Raw genomic sequence first — 19545 nt, 5'->3', positions numbered from 1 at the left:
CCATGGTCGAATCAATACGAGACAAATGAAGACTGTCCCCGTGAGTCATGGCTGCCTCGACTCGGTGTTGTGCAAAACCAAGTAACGGGATACCGCTACCAAATAAAAGTAACGGAAATGTTATGCCGCAATTTTTCCGCTACTGTGCCCTTACCTAGACAGGACCTACAGTATAGGCGTCCCGGTAGCGAATGTGTCTAAAGAAGAAACAATATTTCTGTGATGGCAATTGATGGCCCCAGGCTAGAACACGTAGTAAGGACAGTTTCAAGGAACTTCCTAAACTCTGCTATCCCGGCTTAGGAAGAAATGGTCTCGGAAAGAAATCTTTTGGATAATTTGGCACTTGAAAAAAGTTGTCCTGAGAAAAGCAGCTCCTCGTTGTCCGTGTTGAGAAGATGGTCCCGCGGCCGCCTCCGCGGCCAAAAATACGGGGGTGTAATTGCAGATAGCTTCCCAAACATATCACAGCCGGGGGAGTGTGGTCATTCGCTCTGCCGGATTATTGAAATTGGGAGACATGGAAAAGTAGTTTCTTTCGCGTGTTTATAGAAAATAGAACCTGCACGGCATTTAATGAGTAACAGGAAAGAGATTCCATTCGCTGCGATACTTCGCTTACGATATAGTTCGCTGGATGTTAGTATTTTTCTACTGCTGAGGAGACACCGGTTTTGCTGTTGCCCCCTGCATTTTTTTTTCTTTCTGTGTCGACGTTCAGGAAAAGCAGATGCAGTATATCCATCCATTAATTATTTCGTTGCATTTACAACTCCTCTTCTGCTGAGGATACGGTTTGTTGACATAGAAAGTATAAGGCAATAAATGCAAAATATTTGCCTGACCAAGACCAACAACAACAACAACTTTATTTTCAGAAGTAGAGTGGGGAGGTTCATCGCCAGAGGCGATACTCCACCCCATTGGTGGTGGGGATGTGGGGTATGAAATACTAAGCCCCTTCACAATAACGATCGAAGTCCGATGGTGTCCAGAAAGCTCAAAAGGGCTTTGAGCGCTGATCATTGCCGGGATAGATTTGGCCAGGGACCAAGATATTTCGAGAGGGAGAAGGCGCGGGAGTCCAGCTGACGAAGAGACTCGGAGAGTGCGGTTCGGGAAGGTTGGTACCTGACCAAGAACAATAAAATAGTAACATCCAGAATAAGCTGGAAACTACACCCACCTACATCCATCTCGCTGTCGTCGGTCGGTGTCGCGAGCGGCGGATGGAACCGGGACATCGAAGGAATTTTTGTTCTGAAAACGTCTTTGGAATCGGGTGACCGAAGAGATGAGGTGTTTTCATTGGAACAACCTCGTACCTTTTATACTTTTTATCTTTACTTCTTATCTTTGCTTCTATACTTTTTATATCTCGTTTTTTTTATAGAAAGTCAATTATTGAAAGTTAATTAAGACATTGCCTTAGGAGTCTGCTAATGCCCCCTTAGTGAGTGCCCCTCAGCATTCATTTGCTATGTTACAGTTGATTTCATCTTGCAAAAAGTGATATATATAGATAAATAATATATTGACCTCTAGCTGGTACAGCCTGTATAGGGTGCTGAGTGCATTTTTTTAATATGCAATATTGAGAAGAAAGTACACAAGCGTATTCTCTCTCTACAGGCGTAAGTATACAGTACATATTCTCTGCTATGCCCTCCTCTGCGTTAATAGGGAGTTCCGTGCATCGTACACGAAATCAATAGCGTAAATGCCTGTTCCGACATACAGGGTGTTCAAAATTAAGCTTTCACGAGCGCTACGCAAACACAGCGATGACAGGAAACCGAATGATAACTTTACGCTACTTGTGTAAGAAACAGTGCTGCTAATTATGTAGCACCTGTTTCTTACTCAAGGAACAGAAAAAAATAACAAATGGTTTTCTTTTGTTCGCCTATTTATAAAGTGCTAGTGAAAGCTTATTTTTGAACACCCTGTATAGCGGCGCGCTAGCATAGCGCTACAACTCAGCGCGCAAAAACAGAGCTCACCGTTATCGCACGGTTCTCACTTGCGAAGCGCCGCCAGCGCTATAATTTAGCGGAAGTTCTGTGGTGATTTCCGGTCTCTACCATCATGGCGCTTATGGAGTCCGGCATCATGCGAACGACCCTATTGAAAAATACTTCAGAAAATCTTACAAAAGAAATCTCTCAGACTGCTGAAGGAATTGCTATGAGGTTATGAGACTAAATCTTATAAAATTTCTCTCAGAGTTTCTTACAGGGATCCTGTAGGATTCCAGGGAGGATTTCTTACAGGCAGGGGCAATGCAGCTTTCTTACAGGGCTTCTTACAGGGTGGCCTGTGAGGCTTTCTCACAGGATTTCATACAGGCCTCGAGACCCGCAAGAAAGCCCATGAGAAATTGTAATGGGCCACCTTGCAAGAAACATCCTAAGAAAGCTGCACTGCCCCGTATGATAATTCAAGGATCCCATACTTACTTGCTGAGAAGTATTGAGAGTAAGTCGCATGCCGTCACTGTAAGGAATGTTGCAGAACATTTGTGGCCCAGCCAATAAGTTCAGAAAGGCATGACCCAACGCATTGTACACGTACTTGAAATGTCCAATGCGACGACCAAGAAATTTCTTCATGTGATTATGACAAGTTTATGTTTCGCACATTGGGAACGCGTAGGCTTTCTTCCGTAAAAGCATCATCCAACTTTCTCGTGACGAGAATGGGTTACGACCACGTACTCGAATCCAATGCGTTTTCCCGCTGGCTGCCGCTTCTTCAGAGTTTAACCTAGAAGAAACAGCATTTTAAAAAGCACGGTTACAACAACATGTGTGTGCGTGAGAGATAGGCATAGAAATATGTAACATACCGTTTGCCCAAAGCACAGTTGCTATAACCATCTCACTGCGTTCTACCTTCCGATCCACAGAATACGTGCGAACAGGGGTAAAGACGCATAAAGAATGAGAATGCGTAGTACGGACGATCATATAACACACACACACACGTGCTATATACCTCAAAAGCGACGAAAATCCTGAATTCCTGGCGATATTTGCATGAGATGCGTAGCTGCGTCCATGCGCTTCATCGTTTCAAAGCAGACTAACGAACTTGCTGGCAGTTGGAATAAACGCTGTTTCTGAATCACGCTGTTTTCTCATAGAAATCACAAGGCCAGACCCTGAATTATCCCACAGGATATTTTCACATTGGTGTGCCTGTGATGATATGTATTCGAATCTGCATCCTTTGTTGGAAATTCTGAGAGACGAACACGCTTCTGTAAGAAATTCTGAAGGAATGCTATGTTTCTATGAGATTTTCTGAAGTATTGTTCAATAGGGGAACAAGTTCGATCAACTGGCTCCACGAAAAATTACCAGATATGTTGGATGACAGACTCGCCGGTTCCAATGCGGTCACCGTACCGTGAAATGCGGAAGCAGAGCAACTCCACGACTCAGTTAAGGGCCTTCTCATTGGCCACACGAATGTAGTGCTAATGCTAGCGCTGAAAAAGTTGACACGAGCTCAACTCCGGCATGCGCTAATTTTTAGCCGTTTGGAGCAGTGCGAGGATGAAAATATTGCGTTATTTTCTAGCGCTATATTGCAAATCGCTACATGTCGGAACAGGGCTTTATACGTACCATGCCCCACCGACGGTAAGTGACCAGATGCGTTTCTTCTGCGCTCGGCAAGTGCGCTCCGGAATATATTACACAAAGTGTAAGAGAAAGATCCACCTGCACTAAAAAAAAAAGGTAATGTGTACAATTGGCAATTAACATAGTGTAATGCCTCATATCTTTTCCGCCTGGACTTTTTACAACCAAAGGGTCTGATATTTCCTGTTAAAATATCCAGCTAGGAAGCATATAGTCTGGAGGCCACCTCTTCCAGCTGTAGATGCCCACGTCTGAGCTTAATCTGGGTAGATGTGTGCAGCAGCAAAAGAAAAAAAAGAAAGAAAGAGAACTGCGCAAAATCGGACCATGACTTAAAATGATTGGGGGTTAGATCCATATATCATAAAAGTCATCTATAAGGCGCATTCGTCGAGCGAAGTTATCAAAAACAGCTAATATTCTGTAATATTTTTATCGAATCTCCTTCGTGTCGTGTAGTTTACCTTATTATTGTTAGGGCAGAAAGGTCGGGCTAAGCAGCATAAGATCTGTGAGTGAGTGGAACTACAAATCTGCCCTCTATGTCCCCGGATCCCCTTAGAGACGTCGCCCTTTTCTTGACAGGTGTAATCAGCGTAACCCAAGGGCCTTCGCACTGATTTCTACTTTTCGGAAATATTTATGGTGATGGAGGGAAAAGTCACGCAACAATCTGTTGTTTAAACGCATCATGTGTTTATGTAAAGGAGAGCTCCTATTCTGTTCAAAGTGGACGAACACCAACTTCAAAGAGCGGGTCAAGGTACGCGTGATTTCACCAGCTTTGATTAACCATATGATATTACTATTATCGACAGTAACCATCATAGTAATGGGCAACTTCTTCAGCCGTCATTTGGCTACCATTTCACCGCAGTAATTTGTTACGGTAAACAAATAGTTTTGTCACCGCAGTAACGTTCATCTATTACCTTTTTCCAGTAAAGTGTTCAAGCATACTAGGCAGTGACAGATTAAGATGTCCCCGAAAAAGTGCCGTTGAAATAAAATGAAATAAAAAAGAACGGCCAACTTTGAATCACGCTACTAACGGCATTCGTACTTGCTCTTTCTTTCTTTTTTGCTACTTCCAGATATGGATGTCATGTAACGTACGCTTTATTGTGTAAATGTTTGGGAACTCAACTGGGAAATTTGTCAGGCAAAGCTCACTTTTTTACCACGCCTGTGTCATGAACGTGCAGAATTTACGTGCAGAATAGTAGACTGCGATATTAATCGGCAATTCCATCGGAAAACATAGTCGAACATTGTTCTTTTCTGGGCACCTTGATGATTGCGCGATGATTTTAGGAGGTTACAAAAACAGCCCACAGAGCGATAGAAGTAAAGGTGTCATTCACTGAAATTGGGAGAGGGAAGGCATGATCTCAGCGGAATCCGGATTCGGTAAGTCATGCATGTGTTATCTCCCCCGTGTGGGTGGGTTTCCAACCTCCTTTCTTCGGAGAGACAACCATTCAGTTGAAAAAATTCATCCGCAGAACAGGATGTTTGTCTTTTTTTTATTTTTTTTGCGAGATAGGTTTTTAACATGCCTGGCAATTATCGTGAATGCACGTAAATTCGCCACGCTGTTCACACTGGAGGAGTTGACAGCTACCTTTACTTGCAAACTAGTTTTGTACGCGAAAATTGACACAATGACACTTTCACTACGTGACATTCACATTAGAGGGTGGCCCAAATATCGTAAGAAGATATGCCATGGACACCATGATTCTATTTGCCGTAGTTCAGATAATTCGATTCCACGTGTTCTGTGACACCCTGTATATATTTTGTTTTCTCAATCAGTGTTCTCACTACTGATGTTTGTTCACATTATCTCAGAAACCCTTACAAAGATATAAGAATATAACATATAAGGAACAATGGACTGCGATGTCCCGTAGTGTTGATAGCCTCCTCGCGTCGTCTGCTTTTGCACGTCTATTTTCTGCCTTCAGTGCAGTAGGTGGAGCATTGTGGAAGCAGACGTACCATCGTGGCACAAGTCATCTTCTGGTGAATATACACAAGAATTACGGGAAAGAAGCATCAACTCCGAACATCGGCCGACGTATTATCTACACTGGAGAGGTGACGGTGTCGCCCTCTATAGGTCTACCTCGCATCGAATTGTGTTCCACTGTTATTTCTAACGAAGCTTAGTGTAATTATTTGGTGCGGTAAATAAATATGATAGACATTTGTTGCATTCAGAACTCGATGGCACATGCTGCGAGAAAACAACAATCAAAGTACCTTCGTTCACAGACAGTGATTGTGGCCTCGCAGTTCTGTGGCTTACAGTACCACTACATTTGTCGCAGATAGCAAGTCTTGCGCCTTAGGAAGTCAACCTTAATCGGAAAATTCTCCACACACACACAAAGGCGTCCGCCGGTAAGCGGTATATCCGGTCCCGTTTGACTCTCATCACAACCACAGCGGGTCTTAGAAAACAGAGTTATGACGCAACGCGAACCTGCCGTTGTAGCTAAAATATAACGACCACCGTGCGCTGAGAGTGCCCATTGTCTCCTGTAGAACATCGGGCGATATGACGGGGCCTGGTTGATCGGGTTTTGAGGACGGCCCCTACCATGGAGAAGCGGTAATTTTAATAGCTATAACGATCGCATTGTGCAGCTCAAGATCATGCCCCAAGAGGCAACCTGGATAGCGTTACGATGTACGGTGATGCACGTATTCGATGCAACCCCCCCCAAAAAAAAAAAAAAAACACAACACGGCGAAACCCGGTTTTGCTAAAGCAACTTCCCTGCAAACTTCCAATTCGGTCAATGCGTAATAGTCGTAGATCATGGCTTGTTTTTTTTACAGCAGGGATTGAAGATTTGGCAGAGGAACCAACTTATTACACGCACACAGATTCACGGGTGCAGCATGACAGAGAACATATCCATGTCCCTTTGATGCTTGTGCAGGCGTCTGGTTGACCCGTCACAGAGCCGCTTGTGCAGCTGGTGAGCCACAAGATCAATATGGTCCAGACGCTGAGAGGGGCTTGTCCATGCAGATGCTTTTCTCAAGCAGATATGATTTGAGTGCTCATACCTGAGCAATAGACATCATAATGCGTATAGTAAACGTGACAAAAAAAATTCTACCTGCCGAAATATGCTGCGTATATGCTACAGGTCTGGTGCTGTGTTATGCTGCGTGGCAGAATAGAACAGGAATGGAACTGACTTACCTGTCATAATAAATAATAGTAACGTTTTATTCATGCCCAAAGACGAACACAGGGCCCATAGTATTGCCGCAGTCAACAAACCAATGCAATATAATTCAAGACATCAAAAAAGGGACCTGACACGGACTATGGTAAATTATAATCACACAACTTAAAAGGCTGGAATGTGCAGTAGAAGGAAGTAATGAATGAATAATTATGTGGGGAACTCTCCTCTGAATAGTTTCAACGCGATTCACATCACACATCACGTCAGTCACGCAAAGAAAGTTCAATGCAACTGACGCATACTGGAGTACAGGAAGAGCACAAACTCTATAAAGTGAGACAAAGGTACTGGAAGGTTCGAACATCTCGCATTTATTGGTTGAAAGATTTCGGAAGACTGTATCGTGGGATGCTTAATACATGATACAATATTATTTGCAAATATATTGAACAGTAATGATCGAAGATTTCATCCTTGACATACCCCGCGGCGGGCAAGTACACATTTGAATATGCGCAATTGGCGGAGTCAGCATGGGGACGGCGGCATTATTATGAATAAAAAAAGCATTTCAAAGGGTCACGAGCTCCGTATGATGTTACCTTGCATCAAAGATAATGATGCATTAAGTCATACGCTTTAGAACCATCAAAGTATACAACATCAAACTGGCCATATTAACAGGGGAAAACAAATAACATGAAGAATCAAAAGCTAGTGAGGGATAATTTGACCTTCATACGCAGGCAGCACACAACATTGGGCCCATATTGGATGGTCATTGGCTATACGGGTCCTATATGGGGCCGGTTTCACCAATATTGGGAAAATCTTGGCAATATGGGCTCATATTGACTGAAAATACAGAAAATCGTACGTACCCCTGTGCCAAATGCCCAAGCAGCACGGCAAGATTAGAAGTTGCACGGTGTGAAATACCCAAATCAGTATGTTGTTATATCCAACCACTTCCCGCAGATGATACACATTGTTCGAAACACTTGGCAGTCCCAATGTGACGTTCACTAGAACTCGACAACTCAATTTTCCACGTTCCGGAAGCATGCGCCATTTTGCTTCGCGATGCCAATGCCAATCGAAGGTCTTCGGGTTCAAGCGGAGAATTGCGGGTGCCAGCCGCTCCCAGTCCTCCTCGCTGTGTAGTTTGCCACTTCCCCTCACAGATAGAGCCCACATTAGCTTCTCCCTCAAGTAGGTGACCGCAGATTGCGCCCGGACATCACATTCCACCCGAGCTGTTCTTTCTTTCCAGAGAGCATGCAGTCCAGCCATCACTAGGACGCTTAGCAGTTCTGCCCGGCTATTATCCCCAAAGGTGAGAAACTTTAGAGCCTCGTAGTCAATTTCCTGGTTGAGGTGAAAGGAAGCTCTCAGGTCACTCCAAAAGAGTACAGCCCTTCTGCATTCATAGAAAGTGTGGCGTATAGTTTCCGCTTCCCCGCATATGTCACAGTCTGCTGCTCGTGGAGCGAAAAAGCCCTTGCCCTCTAGCCATGGCATGGTGGGCAGTACTTCAATGTGGAAGCGGACGTAGAAGTCTTTAGTTGCGGTAGGAACGGGCGCCTTCCGGATCCTCTTCAGCACGTCCTGTTGCTTTACACTTGCGAACTGCTGCCGGTAGAATGGCGGCGGAAATACACTGGTCACTGTGTCCCAATAAAGGGTCTTCTTTCTTACGGTCTCCAGATAGTCCCACGAAAAGCGTTCCTGAAAAAAACTTTATGCTGCGTCCTGTGCTCTTGTAGAAGGACAGGATGCCTGAGTCTACGACGCAATGCGCAGTGGAGACAATCCACTCCCCGAGGTGTTTTGTTCCCAGCCGCCGTATAGCCGCTCGCAGCTCTGGCGTTCGTTGGTCAGGGAAATATAAAAAACGTTGCACCATTATTTTCAGTTCCAAGTTGACGACGCTCAGCCCTCCCGATTCCAGTGGCCAGTAGATGTGGGCTCTGCGCATGCGCTCAAATTTCGACTTCCACAGACAGGTGGCACATATTCTGTGAAAGCGTTGCACTGCAATGTTGTCTATGTGGACTGCTTGTGCGGCATAGAGCACTGCCGGGTAGAGTACCGTGTTGCATATTAGGCTGCGATGTAACAGCGATAGCTCCCTTCCTTGATAAGGTTGAAGCCTTCCTTGCAGGCCGTTTATCTTTCCCTTCCATACCTCCGTGTCCGTTGTTTCTGGATGCGGATTGATTCCCAAATATTTATCAAGTCCTTGTGACCACTCGATTCCCATGAAATTGGACGGCTTGCTTCCCCATTCGCCCAGCCAAGATCCCTTCGACTTATACCCCTGTCACACGGCAAATTGAATGTCATTCCCAGCGAATGACATTCGCACTGAATGACATTCGTTTCGTGCCACACGGTGAAATCAAATGGCAATACACGCGAATGATATTCGCCCAGCGAATGAGTTCGTGGAACTCATTCACTTTTCCCTCTCGCACCGACAGCGTAGGCTCGCAGTACAGAGCTGGCAAAAAAAACAAAAAAAAACAATGATAAACCGTTTGAAGAAATGAAAGACGAGTCAAAAGTTGTACTCCAATATTTTATTACGGATTTGATAACTTTTGACACGAAGGCTACACACATTTTTCGAAGAACTACCCTCGTTCCCAGTCGCCACGTTGCCAAGTGTGGTGCACATAGGCTTCTTAGTTGCCTTACCTTGTGGTCCTTAGCCAATTAAGTGACTTTGAAAATGCAACGATTTTGTGAATCTAATGCTTCGCTAGTTTTGAGCAAGAGAAATAAAAATATAACTAACGTGTCTGTATAATGCTTCATAAGTTCTCCCCTGGTGTCTTAATTATCGACATTGACATCATTTGCGAATGACATTCTGTTTCTCCGTGTAGCTCGGTGCAAGGCAAACGAATGACATTCGGTGCGATTGTCATTCGCTTGGAATGACATTCGGTTTGCCTTGTGACAGGGGTATTACTCTTGTTTATTTCGGCTCCTGACACCTCGCAAAAGGTCTGGACGTCTGCAAGCGCCGCTATCACCTGTGCTCTGCTCTTGCAGATAAGGGTTACATCGTCGGCGAACGCCATGATTTTCATTTCTTCTTCTGACAACTTCAAACCGCTGATCTGGTCACCGTTTGCGATGAGACGACATAGCGGCTCCAGATATAGTGAAAACAGTGCGGGGGAGAGTGGGCACCCTTGACGCACGGATTTGGTAATTAGATATTTTGGGCTGACGCTTCCGTTCACAAAAAACTGCGCAGATATGTCTCTGTAGCATATTCCGTTCCAATCTTCTAGTTCTCCTACGTTGATCCAGTGTAACAGCTCGAATATGTATCCGTGTGACACTCTATCAAACGCTTGCCTCAGATCTATTTATTTATTTATTTATTTCAGAATACCTCAAAGGTTCCTTGGGAATATTACATGGGGGAGTGGGTTACAATAATAAACAGCATCATGAGTATATGTAAATCACATTTAGTACAGAAAAAGTGAAAATACAACGCCGCGGTAATGTGAGATAATAATATGACATACAACGAAGTTTATGCATGAAGAAACAACAACATCATAAGCTACAATGAAAAATGGATCATGTGACATACGTTAATAGTATGTTAAGAGGTACTGTACGCAAGCAAAACACGTAGAAAGGCAACCGAATAATAACTATGAGAACAGAACAGAGATCGCATTACGAAATTCTTGAGTTTGTGTTGTTGTAGCGATGTTGCTCGGAAGGTCATTCCATTCTAGGACGGTGCGACAAAAGACTGATTTTGAAAAAAACATTAGAATGACATAAAAAGCGGTCGACTTTATTTGGGTGATCAAGGCGGGGAAATATGGCAGTGAATCGGCGAATCAGACACTGTTGTGAGGGAATGTTATGCAATAATTTATGAAAGAGAGATCGAGGTGAGATAAGACGGCGCTGTTCTAACGACGACAGGTTAAGTTCGCGTTTCAAAGCAGTGACTGATGTATTAGGAGAAAAATCGTTACAGATGAATCGTGCTGCTCTGTTTTGAATGGATTCTATATTACATATTAAGTACCTCTGGTGAGGATCCCATAATGATGATGCATATTCTAGTTTAGGACGAACTAATGTTAGGTACGTGAGTCGTTTTAAGTTAGGTGGGGCCGATTTAAGATTACGTCGGATGAAGGCTAGGGTGTGATTAGCATTTGAGATTATTTTATCAATGTGGTTATTCCATGTTAAATCCGCTGAAAGGTGTACGCCGAGGTACTTGTAAGTACTAGAGGGCGTTATGGGGGTGTTGTTAAGGGTATACTAGAAGTGATGCGATATTTTACGGCGTTGGAAACTTACAAGTGAGCATTTGCTTAGGTTCAGTGGCATCTACCAAGTGTCGCACCAGGACTGGATTGAGGATAAGTCGTTCTGTAATGTTATTTTATCATCAGAGGAACAAATTTTACGGTATAGCACACAGTCTTCGGCGAAGAGGCGGATTTGCGAACATATGTTATCGGGAAGATCGTTTATGTATACGGAAAACAGAATAGGGCCTAGTACAGATCCTTGGGGTATACCGGAGCTAACGGGTGTGGATGATGAATCGTGACCATTGCAACTGACGAAGAGAAGATATTGAGAGAGAAAATCACGTAGCCAGTGAATGACATTGCTGTCGAGATTCAGAGCACAAAGCTTAACAAGGAGTGTGTCGTGTGGTACCCTATCGAAAGCTATGTAAAAACCAAGAAAAAGCGCGTCGGTACGATATCCACTGTCTGAGTTAAATGTTATGTCATGTATGAAGCCTGCTAGTTGGGTTTCACAAGACAGATGCTTGCGAAAGCCGTGCTAATAGGGGAAGAAGAAGTTGTTGCTCTCAAGGAAGTTAACCCTGTGTGAGTAAAGTATGTGCTCGAGGATCTTACATGGAATGCTAGTTAAGGATATAGGACGATAGTTACTTGGGGAATATCTACTTGGCGAATGGCTAATTGTTCTCCTGTTGCTCGAGCCATTTCGCACACTGTCCGTATTATATGAAGATTTAGAGCGATGGCTCTTCCTCTAATGCCGTAAGTCTGGTGCCTGCCGATTATTTTTCATAACCCACTTTCCAGCCGTCGAGTGAGCACCTTTGCCAGTATTTTATAATCAGTACATAGCAGACTTATCGGTCTCAGATCTGACACTGATGGTATTTCTTCGAGGGTCGACTTCTTCGGGATTAGCACTGTGAAGCATTTCCGCATTGATGGTGGCAACAGTCCGCGTCTTCGCATGTCTTCAAAGACGGCTTCAGGCACCGGGCTCAATTCTGGCTGAAACGTTTTGAAGAAAGCTGCACCCAGACCGTCCGGTCCTGGGGCCTTGTTTCTTTTTAACTTTTTGATGACATGTTCTATATGCTTCTTTCTTATCTTTCCTTGCACTTTTTCCCTCTCTTCTTCGTTGAACCTTGGCATGCACTTCAATATTTCAGCACTCCTCGGTGGCAGGTCCTCACCACTGTCGAACGAAGTTTTAAAGTGCTGATGCAGCGCGCCTTCCACAGCTTCGGTTCCTTCTATTACCACATCACTTATCCTTAGCTTCGAGATGTTGTTTCTCTGCACTTTCTCTCTTTCCTTCGTTAGGAACACCTTAGTTGGCGTCTCGTCCCTTTCAAGGACCTGTACGCGGCTGCGCAACTGTGCCCCCGCGTACGCTTCACGCATGCTTTCCAATAGCTGTTTCTTAATCACTTTTATGTCTTCAGTGAAGTAGCCTGGCGTCCTTCTCTCAGTATTTTCATTAAGCTTTCCTTGAACGCTTTCGTTTTTTCCTTCCTCGATCGTGCTCTTGCTTCGGAGTACTCGATGGCTCTCTCACGGACTTGATATTTGAAAGCTTCCCAGGCAGGAGCATCAGGCGCTTTCTTAAAGTGGTAATCATACCCTTGATCTTTTCTCTGAAGTCTTCCTCTTCGAGAATATTATCGTTCATCTTCCAATAGAGGTTCCTACTCGGACTGCTTTCATTGCTGGGCTTATTTAGTTCTCCTGTGACTAAACCGTGATCGCTAAAGGCCATTGGAGTGACCTGATAGTTTGTTATGTTTGTATAGAATTCTGCGGAGACATAAATTCGATCCAGTCTTGCATGTGAGCTTCCTTGCCAATGAGTGAACCTCATTGTGGGTACTTCTATGTCTATGGCCATGTCCTGTAGGTTGTGCTTCTGCAAGAGTGGTTTTAACTGGGCTACACTGCAATCCTTCCTCGGTTTTTTGTAGGTTCCGTCTTCTTTTCGGCAGACGCAATTGAAATCCCCCGCCACTATCAGTTTGCTCTCCGTGTCTATGAAGTGGGTCAAGCTAGTCTCAAAAAACAATCTACGCTCTGCATCTTCATTCGGGGCGTATACACTGATCACTCTGATTATCTCTCCGTTCCACATACAGTCAGCGCATACCACTCTTTCAGTCTGCTCTAGATCACAATCTATCATTCTTATCTGCTTGTTTTTCCGAACCAGGATCGCCGTCCCCGCGCTTCCGTTGATACCTGTCGCATGCAGCACGATGAAGCATTTTTTGAAGGCTTCCACTAAGTCCCCCTCTTGTTCCTTTGTCGATATCTATTGTATACATATAATATCTAACTTTTCCTGTAGAATGACGGTTTTTAGCCACGCTTTCTTTTCCTTGCGTACGAGACTATTGACGTTCAGTGTTGCAATCTTTAGATTGGTTTTCATATTGGGGTTTCAAAAAAGTTACTTTTTGTCCCTCAGTAACCTTTGCCGCCTCTCTTCCGGTGTTATTGAAGGCGTCGGCGAAAACCTTGGCCTTTTCAGGTTCAAACCTATTTCTTTCCATTTTAGGTCGTTCCTGCCTCCTTCAAGCTTGCTGCTTCCTTCTTTGCATTCTGCTATCGTTTCTGCCGCACCTTTGCTGTTTTGTTCCACTTTTTCCTTTTCTGATGAGAGCATAACCGTATCGCCCTGGTCGCATTTTCGTTGATATCCCCTCGGTTCGTCGGCCTGTGAATGCGCACTAGTTTCCTGACATTTTGCGCCTTCCGTTATTTCTGGGTGTTGTTGAGGCGGTCTTGCTTGTTCTGGTAGGACTTCAGCGCTGTCGTCTTAGCATGTCTCCCGTCTCATCTTCCCCTGCTTCTCCGAACCGTCGCCAGCCTCGGCCTTCGCCACACTGATGACTACGGCTCCGATGCCCATAGGTTCCTGCCTGCTGGACGAGTGATGAAAGTTATCTTCCTCGAATGGCTTTAACGTTGACTTCCGTTCCTCCGTCTTTCCGACGATCTGCTCACATTGCTTTTCTGCATCATCCCCGTTTCTTGCTGACTCACTCTCCTCAACATCCATAAGGTTCGCCATCATCGCATGTTCCACTGCTACTCTTGTTTTAGACGCGTATGTGCTTACACAGTCGTCTTCCTCGTGACCTAAGCTTTTGCATGTCCCACACAACGGAGATCTGCACGTTCTGCGGACGTGGCCCACTCTCTTACATCGTAGACACAAGGGTGGCCTCCCAGGGATGTCGATTAAAACTTGTTCTCCCAGAATACTCATGAGATGGGGAATACTTTCCACGCTAACGCCTTCCCGCAGGACTAGTGACACTTTCCGCGTCGTGGTTTCTGCTCCAGCAAAAGCAGTCGATCGCCATCTTTCTCTCTCAATTCTGTCTACTTTTCCATAAGCGTGCAGGGCATTTATCACCGCAGTGTCGGAAACATGCATGGGGAGCCAATGGACCGATACACTTACTTCCTTCTGGTTTGGGTCCAGAATGATGCATCTCTTTCCTTTCACCTTGATCTCTTTTTCGCAGCTAGACGTTCATTCGGAAGTCTCGAATGAAGCGTCAATGCCCACACATGGTTATATAGATATGCACCAAACTGGGCCACATCGTCCTTTTCGATTACACTGAGCACGCCCTCGCCGAAATCATCTGCTCGATATGGTCTTCCCGAAGGGTCCGCGTGAAGAAATAAAGTGTTTAGCGAGATGTTTCCCGTTGGTAGAGTTGGCAACAAAAGCCTGTAGTTGTCTGGAGAAGTCGATGCTGCTAAAGCTGTCGTGGAATCCCGGCTAGGCCTAGCCGTAACAGGCGCCGCTCCCTCGGAGCTCAAGTTTCACACGTCCGTATGCTTTCGCAGCCGGAAGTAGAATGACTGAGCTAGCAGGCCTTGTTTACTCGTCCCTACGCGTGTCATCAAAATATGGTCATTACGCTGCTATAGAATGAAAACCTACTCGCGACAAAAGACAACCAATAGCGTTCTTATGGCCCGCACAGGGATCGAACCTGTGGCCTCCGCGTTATTAGCACGGCGCTCTAATCAACTGGGCTAGCAGGGCTCGGTTGCTCGTCCCTACGCGTGTCATCAAAATATGGTCATTACTCTGCTATAGAATGAAAACCTGCTCGCGACAAAAGGCAACCAATGGCGTTCTTATGGCCTGCAGAGGGATCGAAACTGTGGCCTCCGCGTTATTAGCACGGCGCTCTAACCAACTGAGCTAGCAGGCCTCTTTTTTTTATTGCATAAAATCAATCGAAATACACATCTTGTGCATCACCACCGTTTCAAAACCGTGCGCGTTCTGTCGCTTGCCTACTTGCCATGCAGAGTTCATTTCCCGGTGTTCAACTCTTCCGACGAGGATCCTGGAACGAGCTTCCAAATTCGACCAAAGGTTGTTGGATGCAGAGCATTGATGGCGGAAGCCAACTGCTCCCACCTTTCTTCATCGCGCAGTCTGTTTTTCCCGCGTAAAGAAAGAGTCCACAGGAGCTTCTGCTTCAGATATATCACTGGCGATTCCACTCTGACGTCGCATTCAACGCGTCCTGTTCTCGACTTCCAAATCGCGTGCAGTCCGGCTGTTGCTACAACTGACACCACTTCGACATGTTTTGCTTCCGAGAAAGTAAGGAACTTGAGGCTCTCGTAAGACAACTCCTCCCTAATCCGCAGAGTTGCCCACAGGTCACTCCAGAAGAGCAAGGCGATTCGGCAATCGTAGAACACATGCCGTAGGGATTCCGTATCACCACAGACGTGGCACCACGCATCGCAGGGTAGAAAGAAACTCTTACCCTTTAGCCATTGTTTAACTGGAAGAACTTCGATGTGAAAGCGTACGAAGAAGTCTTTCGTACCTGAGGCTATCGGCAATTTCCTTAATCGGTTCAACACGTCCTGCCCCGGAAGTGTCGTATAGTTTAGCCTATACAGCGGTGGTGGGAAGAGACTTGTCACCGTGTCCCAGTAGAGTGTCCTCCTTTTCACATTTACCAGGTAATCCCCAGAGAACTTATCTAGGAAGAACTCAATGCTGTGCCTGATTTCCTTATAGAATTTAAGAGCGTTTGCTCTCAGGTATACCGTGGCAGTACTTACAATCCATTGCAACAGATTCTGCGTTCCCAAGCACTGCACTGCAGCGCGAAGTTCCGGCTTCGATTCGTCCCTAAAGAAGATGAAACGCTGTACCATGATCTTGGCCTCTAAGTTGACAACGTTCAGACCACCTGCCTGGAGGGGCAAGAAAATATTTGACCGGCGCATCCTTTCAAACTTTGAACCCCATAGAAACGTTGCACAGGTTCTGTGAGAGCGTTGCATCGTAGCCGCGTCGACTGGGATAGCTTGAGCAGAGTATAGCATCGCTCGATAGAGTACAGTATTACACACAAAACTGCGGTGAAGCAGAGAGAGGTGTCTTCCTCGGTACTGTTCCAATTTACCCTGTAGAGCATTCAGCTTCGGACGCCATTTTTCTTCTTCCGCTATTTGCCAATCCAGATTGACGCCCAAGTACTTCCCAACTTCTTCCGAACATGGAATGTCCATGAAAAATTCCGGCTTCTGTTCCGAGTCACCTAGCCAGATGCCTTTCGACTTTTTTGGGTTGATGTGGGCTCCGGAGGAATCACAAAAGTTGTGGATTATAGAGAGGGCCACCTTCACTTGCATTTCTGATTTACATATGACAGCTATGTCGTCGGCGTATGCCAGCACGCTGACTTCCTCTTTTGCTAGAGTTAGACCCTCGATTTGATGGCACTGTAGTATCGCCCGACAAAGAGGTTCCACGTACAACGAGAAAAGCGTAGGCGATATAGGGCATCCCTGTCGCACTGAGTTGGAGATCGCAAATCTGGGACCTAAAACACCCTTGATGATGAGCTGTCCGGAGATGTGAGTGTGGTAAATCTGTACCCACTGGAGTAAATCCTCGGTTACATTTACACATCGCAACACCTCGAACAGGAACTTGTGACGTACGCGATCAAATGCCTGGCTTAGGTCAGCCTGGAAGACGGCAAGACTAGAGCCCGTTGTTTTTGCCGTCTCCACTACAGTGCGCATCAGATGAAGGTTTGCGGATATTGATCTTTTCTTAATGCCAGACGCTTGGTGTTTTCTAATCACCCTCCACAGCAGGTTATCCAACCGTCGAGCCAACACCTTCGCCAGGATTTTGTAGTCCGTGCATAGTAAACTGATAGGACGTAGATCAGACGGTGCTGGGACTCCCTCCTGCTTAGCTCTTTTTGGTATTAGTATCGTGTGGCTGTTCCTCATGGACGGAGTCATTAAGCGTCGGGTTTTGATGACTTCGAACACTTCTTCTAAGACTGGGCATAGCTCTTCCTGAAACTTTTTTGTAGAAGGCAGATGTTAGCCCATCCGGTCCAGGCGCCTTGTTACTTGGAAGCTTACGGATTACCCGTTGGATTTCACTCTGTGTAATTCTGCCTGCACCACTTTCGTTCTCTTCGTCTTAAAGTTTTGGCATGTTCCTCAATATAAGATCGTTGGGACTGGTTGCGCCGTCTTCCAGGTTAAACAGCTCCTTATAGTGGTCTTGTAATATCGCTTCTACCACATCCGTATCTTCTGCTACCGCTCCCTTGAAACTTATTTTAGTTTTCCCATTTTCCACCGCTCGCTGTCTTTCTCTTAACAGGAAAACTTTGGGCCTTTGGGGCCTCGTCCCTTTCTAAAGCTTCTAAACGGCTTCTTATCTGTGCTCCTGCAAACCTTTCGCGCATCCTTTCAAGCATCTTCTTCTTGATTTCTTTTATATCTGAAGAGAAGCGACCAGGGCTCCCCTCCTCTTCTTTCAAGATGGATATCAAGCTTTCCGTCAGCGCTTTCATTTCCTGCTTCTTCCGCAGGGCCCTCCTCTCGCAGTGTTCGATAGGTTTGAGACGAACTTCATACTTGAAGGTCTCCCATACTGGAGCAGTGACTCCCGTTTCTTTTATCTTTAAGATCATGTTCTTAATCTCTTCGACGAAATTTTCGTCCTCAAGGATACTGTCGTTTAGTTTCCATGGCAAAATCCGTTTCCGGTTAGGTTTTCCTCTGTCCGAATCAGGTTGTACGCTTACGCAGGCATGGTCCGAGAAGGCTAGCGGCACAACTTTGTATCCGCTTCCATAAGACTTGATGTCTCCGGATATGTAAATTCGGTCCAGACGTGCGTGTGACTCCCCTTGCCAGTGGGTGAACCTTATTCTGTTAGCAACTTCTCCGACTGCAACGTCCTGGAGGTCGTTATTTTTCAGCAACCTTTTTAATTCGGATACACTGCTGTCCTGCTTTTCACTCTTGTACCAGCAGTCCTCTCTGCAAACAACACAATTGAAGTCTCCGGCCACTATCAATGTACCTTCTGTTTGAGTGAAGTGCCTTACGCTAGTTTCAAAGAAAATCTTCCGCTCAGCGCATCCGTTTGGAGCATACACGCTTATAACCCTGATAATTCGGCCTTCCCATAGACAGTCCACACTCGCTGCCCGACCGTTTTGCTCCAAGTCAGAGTCTATTACCGTGAACTTGCTACTTTTCTTTATCATCACAGCTACTCCCGCACTTTCGCTGGCCCCTGAAGCATGGAACACGAGAAACCAACGTTTGAAGGCTTCCACCAACTCAAATTCCTGTTCCTGCGTTGATATTTTCGTTTCTTGTAAACACAAGACATCAAACTTTTCCTTCAGTGCGACACTCAATAACCAAGTCTTCCTTTCTTTTCGTAAAATACCGTTTACGTTTATCGTTGCAACTTTTAATTTCTTCCTTCTTGTCATGGTTCTAAAATTCAAGAGAGCTTGTAGCACTTACTTCTTCTGCTCTTTTAAGAGTCGTCTTCTCTCCTCTGGAGTAACGAGTGGAGCCGGAGAAAATCTTGACTTTTTTAAGCTTGACCCACTATCCTTCCATTTCCACTCATTTCTGTTCTTTTCTGATATTTCCGCACTACTGGCGATGCTCACCACCTCTACAGACACAGTTTCGCTATTGGAGTCCTCTTCTTTCTCATTTCCTTTGGGCGGTTGCCATACTTCTGTGCCGATCTTAAAAACTTCCATGGAGTCTACTTCTTTTCCTTCTGTCGCATCCTCTGCTTGTGGTGTTAGATTGTGACTGCTGCATCGATCATCATTTCCCCCTTCGTCGCTTAGCCCATCCTTCTGCTGAACTTCCGTACATTCTTCATTTTCCTTGGGTTCAAACTTACTCTCCTCATTCGATGTGTATGCGTCTGCCCTCATAGACTGGTCCCTGAGAGGTGGTCCCCTAGGTTCATCCACCATAGCTCCACCGCTGCGTCTTGGGTCACCGGTATCACCCGCCTGCGTGCTCTCTTCGACC

The sequence above is a fragment of the Ornithodoros turicata genome, chromosome 1 (genome assembly GCF_037126465.1).
Source record: "Ornithodoros turicata isolate Travis chromosome 1, ASM3712646v1, whole genome shotgun sequence".
In the NCBI taxonomy this organism is placed as follows: Eukaryota; Metazoa; Arthropoda; class Arachnida; order Ixodida; family Argasidae; genus Ornithodoros; species Ornithodoros turicata.
This window is presented reverse-complemented; position numbering follows the sequence as displayed.